The sequence below is a fragment of the Ornithorhynchus anatinus genome, chromosome X5, assembly GCF_004115215.2.
Source record: "Ornithorhynchus anatinus isolate Pmale09 chromosome X5, mOrnAna1.pri.v4, whole genome shotgun sequence".
NCBI classification, from domain to species: Eukaryota; Metazoa; Chordata; class Mammalia; order Monotremata; family Ornithorhynchidae; genus Ornithorhynchus; species Ornithorhynchus anatinus.
In genome coordinates, this window is record NC_041753.1 from 18,206,880 (window position 1) to 18,232,254 (window position 25,375).

The 25,375-nt window shown below is 42.4% G+C and overlaps 1 non-coding gene across 1 annotated transcript; it reads right to left on the bottom strand.

Moving 5' to 3' along the window:
* Window positions 1-1,876: 1,876 nt before the first annotated feature.
* On the bottom strand, window positions 1,877-2,014 carry LOC114808483. Its single transcript, XR_003756331.1, has one exon. It is a non-coding gene; the product is annotated as a small nucleolar RNA SNORA7 (small nucleolar RNA).
* Between the last annotated feature and the right edge of the window lie 23,361 nt (window positions 2,015-25,375).

Here is a 25,375-nt window from a genome sequence, read left to right on the forward strand (position 1 = left end):
AGAGGCTTCTATTAAGAGACATCAGAGCTGTGCAACTACCCGGTACCAGGATTATGGAATGTTTGAGTTTTTATCATTTGATTTATCCTTTAGAGTTCAATTCACATTCATTTCATGAGCCCCAAGTACTTCATTAAGACGTTTCTGAATGGGGCTGACTTGGCCGAATGCACTGCTTGGGGAAGTTCAAACATTGAGCTCGTTGCCTTGTGGCAGGACTGGAGTTCAGAGATAGCACCAGGCTCAGGGCAGCAAAGGCACTACAGTGAAGCCTGCTTATATTATTCTCCTTGTTAATGTTTTAATCCTACTGTGTAATCAAATTCCAGCTAAAAACCCATTAAGATATTCATTTTCTTGTTTCTCTCCATTTATCAAGTTTGATTTTTATGATCCTCTGTAAAAGAACAGGACGATTTTCAGTGAAACTCAAAGTATATAGTTGATGTGCTTCACTAAAGCCCCTTTCAGTCCTTCTCTACTAAGGTGTCCAGATTTCCATATTTAGAAAACAGGACACTGGCAATAGTCTGGCTTCACCTACTCTCTAATCCTGTGGAGAATCAGGGTTTATGTCACTCCAAAATGGGACAATTATTCCCTCCAGACAAATCTTTCTGGGAAAGCAGGACAGGGTGAGGAAAAGAGAGACTCTCCTACACCCAGGATTTGCATGGCAATTCTCTACAATATGATATAAGATGTATAATATGAGATTGGCCTTAGGCACATGCAGCAGATGTGAGATTGATCAATACCAATAGTCTCCCTTCTAGCTCAAGTCCCGTGTCCAAGACAAAACAGATCTCTGCCAAAAGCCAAATGCTCTATCTCCATACAACTGCTGCAAAAAACCCATAAAACAAAAATCAACTTCACTTCACTCTGAGGACCATTCATGTCTCAAAACAGGAGTCTTTCTGCCTCCCTCCAGATGCCAGGCTCTCCACTCAGCCTTCCCTTGTGGCACTCTTTGGCCTGATATATTTTTTGGCTGTTCTCTGAATACCCTCTTCATGACAGCAGCTGGATTCATGAATTATCCTGCCCACTCTCTTTTAGTGGGGCAGAATCCCTAAACAAACAGCAAGTTTAAAAGGAAGAGATTAGATGCGGTAGGGAAGTAAGAAGAAACATTTCACAGAATCCAAGATGTGTTACTTTTTTTGTCATGGGGGCAGGGTCACTGCTATGGAAATAGCTCTTTAAGTGACAGGTAGGGGAAAAAAAGATTTATATCTTCTTGGTACTCTGGACCACCCGTAAAAAGGAAATGAATAGTCTTAGATTTCAAGTAAAGATACGCTGAAGCAGCGTGACCTAGTAGAAAGAGCACAGACCTGGAAGTCAAAAGGACCTGGGTTCTAATCCTGGCTGTGCCAATTGCTTGTGTGACCCTGAACAAGTCACTTAACTGCTCTGTGCCTCAGTTTCCTCAACTGTAAAATAGAACTTCAATCTGTTTTCCCTCCAACTTAGACTATGAGCCCCAGGTGGGACAGGGACTGTGACTGACCTAATTAACTTGTACCTAACCCAGGTCAGTGTTTGACACATAGTAAGTGCTTAACAAATAATGATAGGGAAAGAATAGAAAAAGTTTAGAGGCAAACTTCAGGCAGGACTGGCACTCTTAGTTTGTATTCTCTGTCTTGTCTTATGCCATCGAGTCATTTCCGACCCATAGTGACTCCATGGACACATCTCTCCCAGAATGCCCCACTCTCCATCTGCAATTGCTCTGGTAGTGTATCCATAGAACTTTCTTGGTAAAAATACGGAAGTGGTTTACCATTGCTTTCTTCCGTGCAGTAAACTTGAGCCTCTGCCCTTGACTCTCTCCCATGCTGCTGCTGCCCAGCACAGGTGAGTTTTGATTTGTAGCAGATTGCCTTCCACTCTCTAGTCACTGCCCAAGCTAGCAATGGAATGGGTATGCCTCTACTTGATTCTCCCTCCCATAACCAAGACTGTTAGAGTACTTGAAACTCTCCAGGTGTGATCCTGAGAGGGGGCTTATGCTCTGTGGGGAAGCTCTAATTCATAGTGGCTTCCGCTTACCAGGTGTATAATGCTGTTAAACTCTTTAATTTTTTTTACCCAAATGTTTGAAAGTCCTGAACTGAAACATAGAGTTACCTTCTTACTTCTTGAGAGAACAACTTGAAAATGACATGGCTAACATATTTAATAATAAGGATACTTCCCAAGAAATGAAATGGAAAAGAATTCAAATAATGGATGAATAATAGTCAGCCCTCATATAAAGATAATTTTCATTTCATTTAACTTACTGAGTTCAAAAATACAAGGAAATAATTTACAACAACAAAAAATACCTTTCTAAAGATATTAATTCACCACCATAAAAGAAGGTTCTGTTTTGATTTTTGAAGATGGGGAGAGAAGTAGTCTGCCAGTGGGAGAGAGGTCCAGGCAAGAAGTCACTGGTGAGAAAGACAATATTAAGGCAGACTGGGTAGGTTGGTATCAGAGGAATTATGTCTGTGGCCTGTGTGGTAGTGGGAGAGGAGCGAGGATAAGTAGAGAGGAGAGAACTGACTGAGTGCCTAAAAGCCGATGGTCAGGAGTTTCTGTTTGATGTGGAGAGGGATGGCAACCATTGGAGTTTGTGTGGAGTGGGGAGAAGTGTGCAAACTGAAGTTTTAGAAATTTTATCCAGGCAGCAGTGTGAATTATGGATGGAGAGGGGAGACCCTGGAGGAAGGGGGGTCAGAGAGGAGGTTGATGCAGAAGTTGAGGTGGGATAAGACAAGTTGGGCCAGTGTGGTGGCAGTTTGGGTGGGGAGGAAGGAACAGATTTTGTAGATGTTGTAAAGATAGACTTGACAGGATTTGGTGAAAGATAATGCCACAGTTATGGGCTTGTGAGATGAGGATGGTGGTGTTGTCTACATTGATGGGAAAGTCAGGGGAAGCAGCAGAGCATCAGGATATGTGCTGGCCGGAGGGTGTAGGGGGTGGGGGGAAGGCGGGTAAAGTGGCTGGATTATAGTGGGAGAGGCAGGAAAGGTAGAACTGAGTACCTTCAAGATAATGCTAAAGAGTTTCCCTCCATCCAACTGAGTCCCTCAGGACACAGTTCTGGGTCCCCTTCTAGTTTCTATCTTCACCACTCCCTTAGAGAACTCCTTCACTCTCACAGCTTCAATTACCATTCTTTGCTTTTAGTGGAATTATATTTGCTGTTCCCCATCACCTGTTTGTCTGGATCAAAATCTAATTCAATCAACCAATCAATCAATGGCATTTATTAGCATTTACTGTGTGCAGAGCACTGTACTAAGCATTTGGGAGAGTAAGATACAATAGAGTTGATAGGCACAGTACCAATCAACAAGGAGCTTAAAATTTACAGTGATGGACAGCTATTCAAATAAATTATGGATATGTACATAAGTGCTATGGGGCTGAGGATAGAGTGAATTAAATGTTCATATCCAAGTTCATAGGCTACTTGGAAAGGAGAGGGAGCAGGGGATATGATGGTTTAGTCAGGGGAGGCCTCGGAGGAGATGTGTAAGCTCATTATGGGCAGGGAAAATGTCAGCTAATTCTGTTGTATTGTACTGTTCTAAGTGCTTAGAACAGTACCCTGCACATAGTAAGTGCTCAACAAATACCACTGATTGGTTGATGCGATTTTAATGAGGCCTTGAAGGAGGGTTGAGTTGTATATAAAGGGGAAGGGAGTTCCAGGACAGGGAGGATGTGGACAAGAGGTCAGCAGTGAGATAGATGAGATCATGGTACAGCGAGTAGGTTGTCATTGGAGGAGTGAAGTATTGTAGTAGGAGATCAGCGATGTAAGATAGGAGAGGGCAAGGTGATGGAGTACTTTAAAGCCGATGGTAAGAAGTATCTGTTTGATATAGTGGTGGATGGGCAAGCATTGATGGTATTTGAGGCAAATGTGAACCGAACAATTTTTAGAAAAATGATTTGAGAAGCAGAACAAAGTATGAAATGGCAAGTCTGAAACAGTTGGCATGGGAAATGGGCATGGGAGTCAATAGAGAGAAGTACTGTTGCCAGGCAGAGGAGAGGGCAGAGTTATAGCAGTTCTACCAGCCATACTCATCATCAAATGTTGGGACAAAATTATCAACAATGAGCTTCTGGAAAACAGTGATCTCACAAGTACTGAAACAATTCTCACAGCAACAGAGCTCCAGTGGTTGGAACATGTGAGGAGATTAGATGACAGCAAAATATCCAAAAAGCTGCTCAATGGTGAACTGAAAGGAGGCTTATACAAACCAGGAGTGCAGAATAAACAATGTAAAGACATAGTGAAGCAATGTCAAACAATGAGGCATAGCAGTGGACTGTTGGGAGACCACTATGACAGCCTGGTGGGCAGCAAACAGGAGAGATATGGATCTTTTCTAGCAAAAGCTTTGCAAAAAGTGGAATACCAAGGATCAGGCTTGAAAACAGTCAGGTCCTGTGTGAGGAAAATCTAATAGCACAGAAATGAGCTATCTTTATGTGCAAACAAGGTAGATAGGAGTTTTGCTCATGCATTCGTTTTTTTAACCAAATTCACACATGTAGATAAAACTCAACATGTCTTAAGTTCCCTCGTCTTTCCCTCGCAACCCGCTTGTATTTGTACCTTTTCCATCTCAAGCAGTAATGACACCATCGTCCTGTCATCTTCAAATTCTCACTATCTTTCAACTCACATTCAGTCTCCTGCTAAATCCTGCCAGTTCTTCCTGCAGAATATCTCCCAGATTTGCCCCCTTATCTCCACCCAAAACTGCTACCACTCTGGTCCAAGCACTAGTCATTCCTTGCTGCTCAGACAGATTCCAGCCTCTCTCCCCTTCAATCTTTGCTATACACTGCTACACTGATTATCTTTCTGAAACATCACCTGACTCACATCTCCCCTTTTCTCAAAATGCTCTACTGGGCTTCTGTTTGTCTTTTTCATCAAACAGAAACTCCTCACAGTCAGCTTCAAGGCTCTCCACCAACTCACCCCACCATATCTATCTGCTCTCCTCACCTGGTGTACCCCAACTTAATCCCTTTGGTTTGGTGGAACAAACCAACCACCAAACCAACCTTCTAGCTGTACCTTGCTCTTGTGTCTCTCACCTTTGTCCCCTTAATCATGCTGTTCCCCCAGCTTAGAACTCCTTCCTTCCCCACATCAAACAGATCACAGCTCTCCCCATATTCCATGAATGCCCTCCTAAAATCCCACCTCCTTCAACAAGTCAGCCCAAATTAGTTTCCTAAACACTTTAAATTGGGCAAAGCCATAAGCCAACTCTAAGAACTTACGAGTTTTTATAATCATTCTCAGCAATACCTGCATACATTGCTGATATATATATATATATATCAACATATATATATATATATATATATATCAGCAATATGTATATATCTCTTATTTACTTTTACGTTTATTTGTCCCATAAGAGTGTTAACTCTTGGTGGGCAGGGAACGTGCCGTTTCTATTTCTTTATCTGTACTTTCCAAGAGCCTAGAACAGTAGACTGCATCAAATGTATGTTCAATAATTATCACTACTAGTATTACTGCTGCTGCTACTTTCTGTCACTGTCAATAGCACCACTTCACAGATATATATTGAAGGTGTTATATTTAAGTCACACTTTTATAAGAGGCAGACAATTTATAACTGTTTCTCCTATATTATTATAGATGACTTGGCTACTTTTATAAAAAACCAAGAGAAGTTCCTTTAAATAATGTCCATGATGAAAGATCACATACTTTCTTTGCCTTCTTGAAACTTACCTGGGTGATGTCAGGGCTGCCAATCTGTGGAGAAAATATCTTCAACTGAAGAATAAGCTTTGACCTACAGCTCTTCTGCTCTATTGCAAAAAAACTAAATTTTGGTTTCATTAAGAGCAAATCACATTTTTTTTGACAGTTGCCTTTGGCATGGAGAAAAAATGAAAGGCACTTCATTAGTGTAAAGCAATTTTCCATTTTATGGGAGAAAAATGAAAATATGTGATTATAACCCACTATATAATAATTACAGTACTTGCTAAGCACTTGCTATGCACCTAAAACTGTTCTAAGCACGGTGGTAGATACAAGTTAATCAGGTTGGACATAGTCCCTATCCCACATGGGGCTCACAGTCTTCATCCCCATTTTACAGATGAGGTAACTGAGGCCCAGAGAAATTAAGTGACTTTCCCGAGGTCACACAGCAGACATGTGGCAGAGCTGGGAAAAGAACACTGGTCCGTCTGACTCCCAGGCCCATGCTCTATCCACTAAGCCATGCATTATATGTTGTTCCTTCTACTACTTTTGAGTAGTACCTCCCTACCTGGATCTCACAAATTGTCTACAGCATATTTGTGGATGTTGCACAGAGGACACTTCATTCTGTAACCTGTTCCTTCTTAACTTTGTTGAAATGCTGCATTTCCCTGTTTCTTCTCAGTGCCTCTAAGATATGTTGAAAAGATAATGAAAAGTAGGGCACGTCAATTGACTTCTCTACACCTCAGTTTCTTCATCTGTGAAATGGGGATTAAGTATTTGTTCTCTCTCCTACATTGTGAGTCCCATATGAGAGAGGGACTGTGTCCAACCTAATGATATTGCATCTACCGCAGTGCTTAGTACAATGCTTGGTACATATTAAGTGCTTAACAAATACCACAATTATTATTATTAGAAGGGACCCTGCTGAAAGAGGGGCAAAATTTGATAAACTTGTAAATGGCAGTTTCTGTGCAGTGAGGGGAAGGAAGCTAGATTGGAGGGGGTCAGGGAGAGAATTGGAGAAGAAGAGGTAGCAGTGGGAGCAAATCACTCATTCAAGGTGTTTGGAAATGAATGGGAGGAGGGAGATGGGGTAATAACTGGAGACAGCCATGGGGTCAAGGGAGGGTTTTTTTCTTTTACCATAGGGCATAGATGAACCATTTGAAAGCACTGGGGAAGAAGCCAATTGGGAAATGAACAGTTGAAGATGGCGGTCAGGAAGGGTAAGAAGGAAGGGGAAAGTTTTTTGATAAGGTGCCTTGGAATAGGGTTGGTGGTGCAGGTGGAAGGGGGTGAGAGACGGCGGGAGATTATGGGTGAAACTCAGCTGTAGTGTAATAAAACTGTCTTCATAGTATGAGGTTAGCACCGGAGTGGAAATTATCCCTTGGCAAACAATAATACAGATGACTTGCTATAGATTTACAAGGTGGTCTTCCAATAGATGTATTTATTGACATGTTTATAAGGATGCTGGCACTCTGGCTGATGGGCCCTTTTAGGGCCTGTGATAACCCGGCCTAAAATAACATGGGTGCATTGCCAGCTCAGGTTGGGTCAACTCAGCATGGTGCTGCCTGCACAACTAACCTTACCATCCCCTATAAAACAGTCAATATATAAGGAAAAAGGACCAACAAAAGGGTAGCCTTGCTGGAAGAAAATTAGTTGTGGTCAGCCCTGCACTGCCTAGAGGAGGTCAGATCCAGAACCCAGAGCTCCTACAAGCTTGCTTTAATCATAACCCTCTAGCCTTCTTTAGAGGGGGCTGACTAAAAGTCAGACCACAGATCAATCAGTCAGTGGTATTTATTGAGCACTTACCATGTGCAGAGAACTGTATTAAATGCTTGGAAGAGTAGAGTTGCTTGACATGATACCCACCCTCAAGGAGCTTACAATTTGGAGATCTTAAGTGTAGGTTCACAAAGGGAGTCTGTCCCCATATGACCCCCTGAGAGGGCTCGTGTGCCAGAATCTTCTCTGCAAATCAACACCCCCAATTTCCTCTTCACTAAGTTCCTTGGTGCCACAGACCATATCCTGCCATGTCAGGGGGTTTAATGAAATTGCTTATAAAATATTTGAAACATACTCCACTCCTCAAAAGAAAGACGCTGTATACTTTCAAGGTATTATCACTAGGATGACTGTGATCTGATAAGATGCTCAAAATAATTTGAGAATTTCTCTAACAAGACTAAAATGTGCTTTAAAGATGCATCAGGGAGAAGTGAGAGATAGTGTGAAAGAAGGGCAATTCATAATTGAAGAGTAGAATGAAATCCATGCTGATTTCAAATAGTGAAAATCCTGAACAGTCTTTAAATAGTACTCGTTTAAATCAGTGTTATTAAACAAAATGAAAATCCTTCATTTATGCTTCCTTTACCTTTGTAGAAGTTTCATTTTTTTTCCATGGATAATTCCTCCTTTTAGAACTACATTTTACCTGAAACTTTTATAGGTGAGGTGTCATTCGAGGAACAGTATTCAGTTGAAAAATTTGATAGCTAAATAATAATTTACATCCTTTCTTTCCATTGGTGAATTCTTGGAAATTCTTAGGAAACACCTGTATGGAAATTATGTCCCAGGTTTTCATTGTAAACTGAATTAGCCAGCCATAATCAGCTGCATATGCAAGTTTTCAATAGATCTCTTAGATAAATGAACCATATTTAGTTAGCAAATAAGAAAGTTATTTGTGAACTTAAAAATGACTAATTGGCAAATGTAAATATAAACATGCCATAGAATGGGACCATAAATAGCCAACAGATATTTTTGTTGCTGAATGTATACACTATTAAAAATGTACTAGTAAGGCTGTGCTTTGCAAAGGTGTGACAAATACACACACACACACACACACACACACACACAAACTCACACTCCCAAAAGACAGTTACAAACCCATACCTCCAGACAGACAGGTATATATATATATATATATATATATATATATATATATATACTTACAGCCCCAGAGAGATGCATGCATGCACAAAAGTATTCTGATTTAGCAGCAATGGTCATTGAGGGAAGGAGTGAGGGGTGTGAGGGAGTGCCATCCTGGACTGTCAGGGAGGAGCAAGGAGAGCAGGGACCTAGGGCATGTGTTCAGAGGAGGAGGGGGCAAAGGGAAAAGAAAGGTAGTTAAAGAGCATGCATGGGATGCAAGAAGATAGCATGGCCACTGACAACACTTAAAAATACAGGGAATGGAGAGGCTTATAATTTCACCACTCTCATGCTGAGCACAGAGTCTAATAGAATGACATCATAATGGACTTTTCACCCAAGTATGCAGAGGTTTTTTTTTACAGTGGTATTTGTAAAGCACTTACTCTGTGCCAGGCACTATACAATGTACTGGAGTAGATAAAAGCTAATCAGGTTGGACATAGTCTGTGTCCTACAGTAATAATGTTGGTATTTGTTAAGCGCTTACTATGTGCAGAGCACTGTTCTAAGCGCTGGGGGAGACACGGGGGAATCAGGTTGTCCCACATGGGGCTCACAATCTTAATCCCCATTTTACAGATGAGGTAACTGAGGCCCAGAGAAGTTAAGTGACTTGCCCACAGTCACACAGCTGACAAGTGGCAGAGCTGGGATTCGAACTCATGACCTCTAACTCCAAAGCCCATGCTCTTTCCACTGAGCCACTCTGCTTCTCAGCTACTGAATCTACCCCAGCACTTAGTACAGTCCTTGGCACAATAGTAAGCACTTAACAAATATCATAATTATTATTATCGCGGATTCTAGGGAATCTGACCACAATGCATTTCTTCTATGTATGCCTGACAGATTTAGGGATATTAATCATCCTGTAAGATCTTTAAACAGGCTTAATTAGGTTGGCTATTGACAGGATTGTGAATAGCAGATATGGAAATGTTGATGACGACTCATGTGGGCAGGGAACATGTCGACCAACTCTGTTATGCTGTAATTTCCCAAGCGCTTAGTACAGTGCTCTATACACAGTAAACGTTCAATAAATACCATTCATTGATTGATTGATGTGTTACACCAGAAATGCAGCAGTGTTGTGATAGCGCACGCACCACTTACAGAAATACACCAAGTTTGGCAGAACCTATAACATTTCTCTGGATAGACCCTTGTCCCTTCACTTCCTCCACAGACTTTATGTTTTCCTCCCAGATCCCTGCAGACATGGGCTCTGTTACCAATCTGTGGATTTGGGTGGCAGAAGCAGCAATGGAGGGAGCAAGATGCTAAAAATAAAAATGCCTGATGATTATCGGACTGTCCAAGATAAAATTAGATTAATAGCTATTCCAGGTTTGACTCTCCCTAGCTAGCATTTGGTAATTAATCAGTCTATCAATACTGTGGGAAGAGCACTGTTCAAAGCATGGAGAATTAAAATTGGTATTAGAAAACATTATCCCTGCCTTCAGGGACCTTATGATCTAGAATGGGAGACAGACACAAAATAAATTACAGATAGGAGGAAGAAGAGAATAGAAAGTTGGACATGTAAGTAAGAGCTTAAGTAACACAAAATGTCAGCTGCTATGTACAGAACTACTATCAGCTGGTAGGGAGTACATAGGTTCAGAGGTAACACAAAAGTTAGTAGGATATGACCTGGGGAAAAGAAATATTAATCAAGAAGATCTTCCTGGAAGAGGTGATTCATTTTTAATAGTTCTCATGGGGGAGTAGAGGAGAAAAAGCAACCTTGTTCCATTTATTATTGATTTAAAAAATACAGCCATTGCTGCTATGTGGCTATACATCAATCGTAAAAATTAATAAAAAAGAATTGTCAAAAATGACTTTTAATGCTTGCCATCACTGGGAAGATACTAGAATTCTAGCAAGAACATTTATTAGGGAGATAAACAAATGCCATTATTGTCACATACCATTTACGCTGGCTACATCACACATTTCCTCTATTGATTTATTTTAGTATTTTTCCCTCATATGAAGGAATACAACAACTATAAATGATTCCCTTCAGCAATTTTAGACATTAAATAACAGAATTTAAATCTTCAGACATAAAGCACGAACACTGCCATACTACAGAGATAGGATAGCCATCATGGAGATTAATAGCTATGCTCTGTACAAAAAATGTAGTGCAATTGTAGAGATGACTGTGTTCTCTTAAGCCTGAAAATCTGGAAGAGTTTCTCTTATGCTGGAGGAGGCTCCCACCTCTTTGGTGAAGGTTGGGCAAAATGATCTTGATGGTATGTCACTAGGCAGACCCCCTAGGTCAGAGTTTCTGAAGGCAGATGTGGAGGGAGTTTCAAGACAGTCTCTTATTGAACATCATGTAAAATTTAAAAAGAGCAGCACTGCCCAACAACAAAAGGGAATGCCAAGTTGGTGACTATCCAATAGTCGGAAAGTGCTGCAGATTTTCATCCCATACCCCATGCTCTCATGCCTTCTTCACGAGAAATGTCACCATTTTAAACAGCTTTTCTGTTCGCAAATGAGTCAAGGAGCAGGGGAAAAATACTGCTTGATTGATTGCTGTAGGATGTTCTAGCTCAAGAGGGGTTCCCTTGAAAAACACTGACACTTTTGCAGATGACGTTCACCTTTTGGGTACTAAGGGTGCCCGCTGGGACCATGCCAGCAGCAATGGAGGTTTCTGACCGAAGAACACCTCGGGTACCTTGGATGTTAGACTAGCTCAGCAGGAATCCTGACAATAGCCGGCTAACATGGCCGAGGTAGCAATTTTAGGCCGAGGTAGCCTGCTGGTCTATGGCCCTATGGCACTGTTTTGGCCATTAACGGGCTTTGAATGTAAAAGTGGTCTATACTCACAAATAATTCTAAAATCAAACGCTTAATCACAGACGGATCCAAAATTAATTTCAAGCTGCTTTCTGACAATAACTTTTAAAAGGTGTAAAATGTCTTGATTAGCATTTATAGTGATTAACCATAACATTTGCGTCCCCACAAAGTGCATTACATACTTTGATGCAGTTTCTTGGTCCTGAAGTCTTCATGAATAGACTGGGGATTGGGCCGGTAGAGTGGAACGACCGTCTGAGAGAGTAAACTTAAAATGCAAGTAAAAGATAGTGTCAAGGCTGCTTCAGCAAGTTGTTCAAAATGCCATCCCTCATGTTGTGACATGGGACATAACACCTCACCATGCACACAGGACATGGGCTGATTACTTCATACAGCACATTAAGCGGCATCATGAAATCATGCTGTTATGCCATAAGATGAAGCAGTGATATTAGGACTTAGTCGGTCCCCCTAGGGCTAACCCTACCCTTCTGCCCTAAACTGCAGAGCTGCCCACAGCCCTGCCTTGAGTTGTGGAGCCAATTGCACTTGTGGCTCAGTTAGCTGGACTTTCCAGAAGCAGCAGCTCCTGCCCCTGTCTCTGTCCCATCTGAGTCTGTCCTTTCTTTCCCCACTTCCATCTGAAACTGTTCCTCTCCACTTCTGTTAGAGAAGCAGTGTGTCTTAGTGGCAAGAGCCAGGGCTTGGGAGCCAGAGGTCATGGGTTCTAATCCTGGCTCCGCCGCTTGTCAGCTGTGTGACCTTGGGCAATTCACTTCACTTCTCTGTGCCTCAGTGACCTCATCTGTAAGATGGGGATGAAGACTGTGAGCCCTATGTGGGACAACCTGATTACCTTGTATCTACCCCAGCGCTTAGAACAGTGCTTGGCACATAGTAAGTGCTTAACAAATACCAACCTTATTATTATTATTATTTCCTGCTGCACACTGGCGCTTCCCTGACCCTCCTTTCCCTACCCCTCCTGGCCAGAACCTTAATCAGAGTCCAGGCAATGAGGGCAGCAGACTCTGCGCTTGACTCCTTGGGGCTTTCCCTGCCCTCATGTATGAGAACCAGGTCCGGCAGATCCACTGTCCCTTCCACCCCACAGATAGGCCGGCTCCCTCCCTGGCCATGGGCCCACGTGAGGCACTCCCAGTGCCAGCCACCCACCACTCCCACTCTTGGCTTCTTCCTCTCCCCAGGCTCTGGCTCCAATCTCCTTTATCTATCACCCCTCCTAATAATAATGTTGGTATTTGTTAAGCGCTTACTATGTGCAGAGCACTGTTCTAAGCGCTGGGGTAGACACAAGGGAATCAGGTTGTCCCACATGGGGCTCACAGTCTTAATCCCCATTTTACAGATGAGGTAACTGAGGCACAGAGAAGTTAAGTGACTTGCCCACAGTCACACAGCTGACAAGTGGCAGAGCGGAGATTCGAACCCATGACCTCTGACTCCAAAGCCCATGCTCTTTCCACTGAGCCACACTGCTTCTCTCCTCTTCAGCTTCCTGCCCCACTACCTCCATGCCTGGCTCTGTTCACCCTTGGGACCCCTGAGCAGACAGTCTACTCCTAGGCCTCTCAGCTTCCTTCGCCAGAGCAGACACAGCATCACACGTAGTGGCCATAAATTGTGAAAGCACTCATTTATGTGCTTTCATTTTGTTTGACTTCTCTGCAAAAAAAAGTCACTGACCCCTGCTGCCGATAATACTCATTCCTGTTTCCTGAAACTTATCTCTTTTGAAAGCTCACTTGATTAATTAGTGATTAGTTGGGAGGTCGCATTTATCACTGCAGATCTGATCCCCATTTGCTGGCTTCTAATGAAACTGATTATACTAGTGTTTTGTTAGATAGAGGAAGGTCCCTGAGCACATTGTTCATCTTCATTGAAGGCAAAGTAAGAGGGAATCATTTTAAACCGTGACCAGAGAAATTCGGATTAGGTTTAGGGAAGCACTCCATGGCAGTGAGGGCTAGGAATCAATCAGTCAATCAACCAATCAATCAGTTGTATCTACTGAATGCTTATTGTGTGCAGAGCCCTCCGTTAAAGACTTACTAAACTGGAATAACCTTTCTGAAGGCAAACATGAACACCTTTTTCTAGGGAGCTTTAAAAAATTCATTACTCATCTCTCGAAGATGGTTTCAATGTAGTCTTCCAGAACTAGATGCACTTGGAAGTTCTGGTTTCTACAGATGGATTTAATGCTTGGAAGATTCATTCATTTTCTCTAGGGTGGAGTTCTATTCAGCCATTTCCTTTTCAGTTTTTGATGTGAATATCATAAAGAAAAAGGCCAAGTTGACAAAATTTCTGAAGCAATATAGTAAAGCCCTGCTAAACCACTGTCAGTTTATTCAAAACAGCCTCGATTCACCATCCATCTAAAAGTCATATATTCTCCCCCCTTGTGCTTCTAAACCTATGCACAGTATAATAATTGTGTAATTGTGATATTCATTAAGCACTATGTGCCAAGCACTGTACTAAGCCCTGGGATAGATATAAGATAATCAGGCCCCACCTGGGGCTCACAGTCTAAGCAGGGGAGAGAACAGGTATTTAATCCCCATTTTGCAGATGAGGGAATTGTGGCACAGAAAAAGTTAAGTGACTTGCCCATGGTCACGCAGCAGGTAAGTGGCAGAGCCAGAATTAGAATCCAGGACCTCTGACTCCCAGCCCTGGGCTCTTTCCATTAGGCCATGCTATTTCTTGTGATATGCTTATAAATGGAAGTCTGAAAAAATACCTTTTTTTCCAGCCACTTTCAGGTATCAAATTCATATCAAAGTCCTGTATTTCTTTATAAAGTAAGTCTATGTAACGAGGTATGCGGGTGCATCGTCACCTCATATTTTACACAAAATGCCTTTCACCTCATATTTTACACAAAATGCCTTGTATAAAGTGTACTTGAAATCAGTAGTCCATGAATAGCCTTGAGTTCAATCACATTTTGTAAGGCATCCTATGAGACTGGAGGTTTAAGGCTTTGTTCATAAAATATACCAAAATCTGTAGACAAAGAATGTGGGTGCAGAGTCATAAATGTGGCCAGGATTTTTTAAAAAAACTTTGGATAATCTGAACCTTGTTAATTCAAAGTGTTTTTTTCCCTAGGCTTTTGCACTTCAAATCATTGAAATGGGATGTGATTATATTTTGTAGCTAGATAATCCCAACAGCACTGAGAGAAACTTTGATCATAAAGTTGAACTAAATTTGCTTCCTACTCAGAATGAGAATGATTGACATAAATCCATAAGGAGAGAATGCTGCAGATTTAAGAGTGGGCAAGAAAACGTCCTTCCATTAAGCACAGATGGGGTATCAGAAAGCAGAATAGTTGTTCTGAGGAGCTAGACAGGCAATTAGAGTCTTGGTGGGGAAGCAACAGAGGATGTCTGGGAATTTTGCCCTTATTTCATATGTGATAATAATAATAAAAAATTTATTAAGCACTTAATGTGTGCCAAGCACTGTACTAAGCATTGAGGTAGATACAAGATCATTAGGTTGGACACAGTCCCTGTCTCATATGGGACTCACAGTTGAGGAGGGAGAACAAATACTTAATCCCCATTTTACAAATGAAGAAACTGAGGTGCAGAGAAGTTCAGTGACTTGCCCATCCTTCCATTATCTTTTCAACACATCTTAGAGGCACACTGAAAAGAAACAAGGAATGCAACATTTGCACTCAAAGTGAAAAAGGAGTGTACACAATGAAAGGTTCCTCTCTGCAACATCCAGGAATGTACTGTAGACAGCTCGGGAGATCTAGAAAGGACAGTACTGCTCAAAAATAGTAAATGAAAAACATATAGTGGGAGATGATCACATTTTATCATTTTTCTCCCACAAAGGGGAAAATTATTTTACACTATGAAGTGTCTTTCATTTTTTCTCTATGCCAAAGGCAACTGTCAAAAAACATGTGATTTGCTCTTAATGAAACCAAAATTTATTCTTTGCAACAGAGGGGAAAAGCTATGGGTCAAAGCTTAGTCTTCATTTGAAGAAATTATCCCCACAATTGGCAGCCCTGACACCACCCAGGTAAGTTTTGAGAAGGCAAGGAAAGTGTGTGGGCTTTCATCAAGAAAATTATTTAAAAGAAGTAGCCAAGTCATCTATAGTAATATAGGACAGCATCTATAAATTATCCACCGCTTATAAAAGTGTGATTTAAATATAACTCCTTCAATATATCTGTAAAGTGGTGCTACTGACAGTGAAAGAAAGTAGCAACAGCAGTAATTCTAGTAGTGATAATTATTGAATACTCATTTGCTGCAGTGTACTGATCTAGGCTCTTGGAAAATACAGAATAAATAGAAATGGTACATTCCCTGCCATCTACATATACATATATGTATAAGTATATATATGTATATATATGTATAAACATATATGTAGATATTTATCTATCTAATCTCTCTCATCCTTCCCAAGTGTGCCTCAAGTAGCGATCCCTCACCTCCTTTCAAAATCTCCCGTTCAACCTCAACCTCCTACTCCATCTCTTCTCACCTTATTAAAAACACTTGCTCCCCCACCCCCTCCTTTTTTCTCTCCCTGGCCACCATGCTCAACTGCTCACTCTTCAATGGCTCCTTCCCCTCTGTTTCAAATATGCCCATGTTTCCCCTAGCTTAAAAAAACCCCTTCCTTTAAGGCACTGCACCCTCCTGTTATCGCTCCATCTCCCTCCTCCTTGAGCGGTTTGTTTATACCCACTGTCTCCACTTCCTCTCCTCCAAGTCTCTTCTTGACCCCCTGCATTCCAGCTACCACTATCTCCACTACACTGAAACTATCCTATCCAAAGTCACTGATGACCTCCTTCTTTCCAGATATTCCAAATACAATAGACTCTACTCCATCTTACTCTCCCTTGACCTCCCAGCTGCCTCGTACATTGTGGACCACCCCTTTCTACTGGAAAAGCTATTTAATCTCGGGTTCACTTACACTGTCCTTTTCTGGTTCTTTTCCTACTTCTCTGGCTATTCCTTTTCAGTGTTCATCACCAGTTCATCCTCTGCCTCCCACACCATAGCTGGGAGGTCCCTCAAGGATTAGTTATGTTTTAATTTCTATTCTCCATTTACATTCACTCTTTTGGAAAAGCCACTTGTTCCCTCATCTTCAACTACAATCTCTACACAGATGACTCACAAATCTACTCCAGTCCTTATCTCTCTCCTTCTCTGCAGTCTCACATTTCATTTGGCCTTCAGGACATCTCTACTTGAATGTAGCACCAACACCTCAAGCTTAACATGTACAAAATCAAAATCAATCAACCAATCAATAGTATTTACTGAGCTCTTAGTCTGTGCAGAGCACTGTACTAAGTGCTTGGGAGAGTACAACAGAATTAGCATACATGTTCCCTGCCCTTAACGAGCTTACAATCAAGAGGGGGAGACAGACATTAATATAAATAATGATATAAAATTTAAAGATATGTACAGAAGTGTTATGGTTCCTACGCAATCCCTGTCCTCCATGTCTTTCCCACTGCAGTAGATAATATCACCATCCACCTTGTTATTCAAGCCTGTAACCTTTATATTATCCTCAACTCATCTATCTCGTTCACCCCACATATTCAATGTCACCAAATCCTGTCGGTTCTAGGTTCTATCTTCACTGCTTCTCTAAAATTCGACTTTTTCTCTCCATTTCAAGTGCTACAAGCCCTTAGTGCTCTGTACACAGTAAGCGCTTAATATATACGATTGAATGAATGAATGAATACCATTCTGGTCCAAGCACTTTGTCATATCTGTCTCAACTACTGCATCAGCCTCCTTGCTGAATACTCTGTCACCAGCCTATCCCTTCTTTATTCTGTACTTCTCGCTGTTGATTCATTCAATCATATTTCTTGAGTGCTGACTGTGTGCAAAGCACTGCATTAAGCAATTGGAAGAGTACAATATAATAATAGACACATTACTTGCCTCATTGAGTTTACAGTCTAGAGGGGGAGACAGACATTAATATAAATTTCAGATATGTACACAGTGCTGGGTTGGTATCATTTTTTTAAAAAAATATTTCTCCTCAAATCTCCCTACTTCTTAAAACCTCCACTGGTTGCCCATCCATGTCCACATCAAACAGAAACTTTTCACCATCATCTTTAAATTACTCAATCAGTTCTCTCCCTCTTACCTATCCTCACTCCTCTCCCACTACAATCCAACCCACACCCTTTATGCCTCTTACACCAGCCTACTTTATCTCAATCTCATCTCTCACCATTGACCCCTTGCTCACATCCTCTCTCCTGCTGTTACTCCATCTCCATATCTGACACTCCACTACTCTCTCCATCTTCAAAGCCATACTATCATCAATATCACTGTTAATATCCCTACTAAACCCTCATTCCTCTTGTCCTACACCTTTCTGCATTGTCCTGATTTGCTCCCTTTATTCACCCCCACCTCAGCCCCATGTACAAATACATACCTGTAATTTATTTCTTTATACTAATGTCTGTTTCCTCCACTCCCCCCGCACACACACACACAGACTGTGAGCTTATTATAGGCATGGAATGTGGCTACCAACTCTGCTATATTGTAGTCTTCTAAGCGCTTAGCACAGTGCTCTGCACACAGTAAACACTCAATAAATCTGATTGATTAAATATCATTACAATACTATACTACTAATATAACAATAACAGTATTTGTTAAGCGCTTACTATGTGCCAAGCACTGTTCTAAGCAGTGGGGTAGATACACGGTAATAAGGTTGCTCCACTTGGAGCTCACAGTCTTCATCTCCATTTTACAGATGAGGGAACTGAGGCACAGAGAAATTAAGTGGCTTGCCCAAGGTCACATAGCAGACAAGTGGCAGAGCCAGGATTAGAACCCATGTCCTCTGACTCCCAAGCCTGTGCTCTTTCGCCTAAGCCACCCTGCTTCTCTATCATATCTCCTCCAGTAAGCTTTTCCTTACTAACCTCTCATCTCCCTACCCTATTTTTCTTCCTTTCTGCATCACCTACGCAGTTGGGTCTGTACCCCTAAGCACTTTGATACTCACTGCGCTACCACCCAGACAGCATTTGTGTACATAGCCTCATACTCTGTTGCTTCCCCCTACCTGAAATTGATTTTAATGTCTGTCTCCCACGCTAGTTTGCAAGCTCTTCAAGGGCAGAGATTGGGTCTATCAACTCTATTGTACTCTCCCAAGCGCTTAGTACAGTGTTCTGCACACAGTAAGCACTCAATAAATTCTACTGATTGCTTGACTGATTGCTTGTGACTCTGTGCTGTGTCCTCTGAAGTAGGTCCGGATCTCTCAGCCTGATACAAGATTGACTGCCTGGAAGATCTTCAACAGGCACAATCCTATAGGGTACAAACTCATGTCACTCCAAACCCTTCCTCTCACCTACTGCCCACTTCGACCTGAGGTGGTCTAGTGTGGAAGGGGAGAATACGGTGACTCACTGCCATTTGTGGAACCCTACTTCACCCCAATCGCTAACGTTACAGGACTGGTGAGGGATGGAGGGGGAAGAGAGGGGGAACCAAATAGAAAGAAAGCAAAGGGAGTACTGAGGGCATGCATAAAATCTCAATCTTGTTAAGTCTCAATCCGAATGACACACTGTAAATGATCATCTAATGAGATTCAAAGAAGTGGGATGGCATTTATAACAGTTGTCATATAACAGCCCTTGATATTTTCCATCTTGTTATCCTGAATGTCTTTTAAATGGTAGTTTTAAAGAGACACTAATGCTAATATAAACTATTAGAGTTAAATGACCATTTTCATTACTTTTCATTCAACTTGAAATGCATTTTTCTTTGACTATGGCTAGAGGAAATGTACTAAGCACTTCCTCAGTGACTTGAAGATTGCCATAGTCCCCTGATTTAAATTTACCATTTTATAGAAATGCTCCTGACAGAGGAAAAATAAAAACATTAAAACCATCCCTTCAAAGCCTGCCAATACTGATCCTTAGTGAGAAAATAGAAGGGAACCAGGACTCCACCATTCTTTCTTCAGGAAAAAGACTATTATTAGCACAAATACTATTACTACTATTACTGCTAACTTTCATTCCTTATTTTATTCCTTGTTATTCCTTATTTTCCCACTGTAACCAAAGCAGCCTTGTGTTTTTGAGAGAAAGGGAAAGAGAAGCTAAATTCTACCTTTTTCCCCTCCCTACTTCACAGCCTGGAGTTTCTAGGCCCTGATCTATGATCTTCTATCCCTCCCCTCCTCTGCCCCTCCCCACAGGGAAGTAGCTTCACTGAGCAGGAACCCCAAAGCTCCCCCAGCCACTGAGGGCCACAGGAACCTGAGGACCTCAGACAAGCCTCCTTTCGGGCAAAAGTGCACTTGTCAAGGCTGCAGTTTTAGAGAGCAAAATGCACGCCACCCCTGGGTGAACTTGCCTTGGAAATAGGCAACAGGCCAGATGCAAGACTGCCGCAAGGATAGGATCAGGGAGGAAGTACTGCAAAGCTCTGTGGTTTCAAGGAATACTTAGTTTGCTCCCTGCATACTAAACTTAAGAATCTGGCACATTATTATTCTTAATGATAACACATACTCATTTGATTTTTATATATAAGAACAATACAGGGATTAGCCATGTACAACTCTAAGATAAAAGCTTCCTGGTTTTGTGACATGCCTTCCAAATTGGGGGGGGGGCATTCAAGAATACCAGATGGTCCTGTGCCAACAGACTCCCCACAGTACCAGACAGGGGATGGACCAGAGAAAACTGGCCTTTCTGGGGTAAAATCAGATGAATGGCTACGCTACACCCTAGGCTATCATGACCATCAGCAACTGCAAAGAAGGTCGCTTAGTGCTTTAGGACCCCACCCTCAATTGTGGTGACATTGCTGATGGTCAGGTTGGATGTGGATCCCTGTCTCTCACTTTCACACTCTTCCTTCACCTCTTAGAGCCCTTTACTTAATCCTTATTAGATTCCAACATCCTCAGGGACTGGGACCATGTCTTCATCTTTTATTATATGCTTCCAAATGTCTACTACAGTGCTCTGCCCACAGTAAGTGCTCAATAAATACTGATAATGGTGACAGTGATGCTAGCTGATGAACAGACAATGATCATCACTAACAATATTTATTGAGCACAGCAGATGGGGACGTTTTAGCCCATCTGCTCATACTAGATCAAGGTCTCAGTATCGATTCCAACCAGGGATGAAGTTCCAGCATTCCAGCATCAGACTGTCCATCACACTCCACTCTTCACCTGTAACTTTCCAGCTCTCACTCTCGTCATTCCTCCGAAGCCAACCTTTTAGCTGTATCTCGCTCTTGACTCTTCTGTCTCTGTTCCCTCACTCAACCTGAGAAGCAGCATGGCCTAGCAGTTAGAGCATGGGCCCGGGAATCAGAAGGACCTGGGTTCGCATTCCAACTTCGTCACTTGTCTGCTGGATGACCTTGGGCAAGTCATTTCACTTCTCATTATATCCCGGCTAGACTACTGTGTCAGCCTTCTCTCTGATCTCCCTTCCTCCTCTCTCGCCCCGCTCCAGTCTATTCTTCACTCCGCTGCCCGGCTCATCTTCCTGCAGAAACGATCTGGGCATGTCACTCCCCTTCTTAAACACTTCCAGTGGTTGCCTATCGACCTCCGCTCCAAACAAAAACTCCTCACTCTAGGCTTCAAGGCTCTACATCACCTTGCCCCGTCCTACCTCTCCTCCCTTCTCTCTTTCTACTGCCCACCCCGCACGCTCCGCTCCTCTGCCGCCCATCTCCTCACCGTCCCTCGGTCTCGCCTATCCCGCCGTCGACCCCTGGGCCACGTCCTCCCGCGGTCCAGGAACGCCCTCCCTCCTCACCTCCACCAAACTAATTCTCTTTCCCTCTTCAAAACCCTACTTAAAACTCACCTCCTCCAAGAGGCCTTCCCAGACTGAGCTCCCCTTCTCCCTCTACTCCCTCTACCACCCCCCCTTCACCTCTCCGCAGCTTAACCCTCTTTCCCCCCATTTCCCTCTGCTCCTCCCCCTCTCCCTTGCCATCCCCTCAGCACTGTACTCGTCTGCTCAACTGTATATATTTTCATTACCCTATTTATTTTGTTAATTTTGTTAATGAAATGTACATCGCCTTGATTCTACTTAGTTGCCATTGTTTTTACGAGATATTCTTCCCCTTGACTCTATTTATTGCCATTGTTCTTGTCTGTCTGTCTCCCCCAATTAGACTGTAAGCCCGTCAAACGGCAGGGACTGTCTCTATCTGTTGCCGACTTGTTCATTCCAAGCGCTTAGTACAGTGCTCTGCACATAGTAAGTGCTCAATAAATACTATTGAATGAATGAATGAACTTCTCTGGGCCTCAGTTATCTCATCCGTAAAATGGGGATTAAGATTGTGAGCCTCATGTGGGACAGGGACTGTGTCCAACCTGATTAACCTGCGTCTACCCCAGCACTTAGAAAAATGCTTGGTTCCTTGAAGGCAGGGACTATGTTAGGTTTTCAAGAGCCTAGTGTGGTTCTCTGCATATAGTAGATCCTCAATAGGTCCTAGCTCTCATACACCCTCTCTCTCTCTCATCATCATCAGCATCATTAATAAACCAGATTACTTCATTAAGAAGGGATACAACTAAGCCCATATCAATCAATGTTCTGCATTTTAGCTGTCCTCACCCTCCAATTCTGTTCTTGAAGATAATCTGGCCTGCCCCTGCCTCTAGGGCAAGGTCTTTAGATAGTGGGAGACCTTAGAGCTCCCACACCACTTCTCAGATGTGCCCCCACTTGACTAAGACTCTGCAGGATTGGGACTGCTAGAGTCTGGGACTTCTACAACTGGGATGGCCATCCCTCCAGTTTTATATTGGACGGTCTGATTTTTAGCTGGCCCATCTGGAAGCATCACAGAATTGGATGCCTTTATATTTCTTTTTTTTTGTCATTTTCAATAGCCAGCCTCCCTCTGCCACCATTCCTTACTGCTGCGTTCATAGTTTGGACACAGAGCCAGAGTTCATGTGGATCTGGGAAGACATGACAACATATGACAACTCTGGAGCAAGTGAGGAAGTTCAGGAGTTCTCCAGGAGAAACATTCCATGATCGGGGAGAATTCTGACATAGTTCTGCAAAAAGGTGCAGAGATATGTCAATTCTGATTGATTGTAGACTTCACTGTGTTCCGTGGTAAGCCTGGCAAGGGCTGTCAGAGCTACCCTCTGGGGGTGACAGTGCTCCATCCTGAATCCTTCTGACCCGGCATAAAGGGGACAGTCCCTAGGGTGATGTGGGTCCATGGGGGCCTCACCCTGGGGGGAGCCAGTGGAGAACAAGTTAGCGCAGCCTCCCTGCCTGTTTGTCCCCAGATAGAGAGGCTCCTGCTGGCCTAGTTTCCACTTGCTTCCCTTCAGGCCATTGCCAGAGTTGGGACCCCAGGTTGTTAGGGTCCTTTTTTCTTCTACACCAGAGGTAAGCAATGGATGGATGAAAAAGTGGAGAGAACCCAACCTCTGCACACCAAAATTACGGTGGAGATGTTTGAAGTGTGGTTTTTGCAGTTACACCCACGCACTTATGGATCAGGGCCGGCATCTTTGAATATGAAGGACAGCCAGCTAGCTGATTTTACTTTTGCTAAATGCTGAGTATGCTTAAAGGCATCTTCAGTGAAGTGGGGTAGCTAGTGGCAGATAGTCCTTCACAGGGTCCTCCCTCCCATATGCACGGTGGGCGGAGACAGTTTCCATGAGCAAAAATAATAATTGTGGTATGAGGTAAGTGCTTACTCTGTGTCAAGAACTGTTCTAAGCACTGGGGAAGATACAAAATAATCAGGTCAGACCCATTCCCTGTCCCACACAGGGCTCACAATCTTAGTAGGGAGGAGAACAGGTATTAATCCCCATTTTACAGATGAGGGAACTGAGGCCCAGAGAAGTGAAGTGACTTGCCCGAGATCATGCAGCAGGCAAGTGGTAAAGCTGGGATTAGAACCCAATTCCTCTGACTCCCAGGCCCGTGCTCTTTCCACTAGGCTACACTGCTCTGTATAAATATATAATTTATAAGATATATAAGAATATAAACCCTAGTGTGAGAGCTGGATATAAGGTATACTGTGGGCAGTCGGGGCAATGATTCTGAGAGGGAATGGTGTGTTAAGTTGGTTAAGAGAGACAAAAGAAAAGCATGGAAAAAGATTTTAATCATCTCCACAGAACGCATTGCTGGGTTCTGTAGAGCAGCTATGGAAGAATTCCACTCATTTTACATGCAATCAGTGGATTATAAAGAGAAGGAATGAAGATAGAAAATGGAAAACTAAGGGCAAATACTCCAAGTTTTTTTCTAATTTCCCAACTGAAGGTAAAAAAGGTGAGAAACAGCTTTGTGGAAACTCTATCCAGGTTCAGAAACCCAGTAATCACCCGGGTAGTAGTATTTCCCAAAGCTTATGGCTGTCTCTGTCTTTACTGGATTGTTTTCAGCAAGAATCCAAAGGCAACCCATTAGGGCCTTGCCCTAGGACCTCTTATTGCTTTTTATATTAAAATGTAATAAAGAAAAAGATGCTAGTAAGCCAAAAAGTCAGTTCCTCAAGAATAATGCCAGCAGCTGAAGTAGATTTAGGAGGAGTAGTCTCAGCCACAGGATTGCTAGCAATCACCCTTGAGACAGGGAGGAGATCAAGTTATAGCTTCTACCCAAGAATCTTTGAGTTTCTAGGGACGGAATAGTGGTTTCACTATTCCTGATAAAATTCCTGATATATTCTGGTACTACCCCACCACAGTTTGATCATTTCAGTTATTACGGATGTTATGAGACTGAGAAAGGTAAAATCTCACTCCCTACATATTAATTTAGAGCTCCCACATCCTACCACCAAGTCATTTTCGAAATGTGGTACATGTACCACTAACAACAGGTGACTGAAAAGATCTAGTTGATAAGGATAATGATAATCACAGCAGATAAACTGTAGTCCTGGCAAAATCCCTGGCAAAGTCAGATTGCTGGGCAAAACAGTGATGTTTTCGTATTCCATATGGGATTTGTAAAATCTCAATCAATTTCAAATTTATTCACAGCAGGATGTGTTGTTAATTACACACTGGTCTCCTCAGCCAAACTTGGGCATGTGGCTAGCCTCTCCCTGTGAGTAGCATCGTCGTCAAAAACAAAGGCCAGTTAGGCATCTATACATGAACATGAAGATGAAGCTTCTGATTGTGAGATTTCATTCATGAATGTTACTGAAAACGCAGTCTATTCTAAATTGTGCAAACAAAAATATTGCAGGACACTTTTTTCTTAGGTTTTACCCAATCAGTAAAGCAGTACAGTATATAGATCAAATCAAATCTCTCTATTTATCTGTTCTTGTGGAGTTGGTGCCTTATCGCTAGGAGGAGCCAACAGGAAGGACCTATATGTCCCTCTTACCTCTGATGAAGTACATACTCTAGGTAGTAAATGGAGTTGTAAGCCCGTCAAACGGCAGGGACTGTCTCTATCTGTTGCCGACTTGTTCATTCCAAGCGCTTAGTACAGTGCTCTGCACATAGTAAGCACTCAATAAATACTATTGAATGAATGAATGAATGAATGAGTTAGTATCATAAAGGATCAACACCTCCATCCCTTCCCTGCATAGGCTTTCTTTCGGTCTTTGCAGAAAATCTGAAAATATTCTTCATAAAGGAGGCTAGGGTCACAAA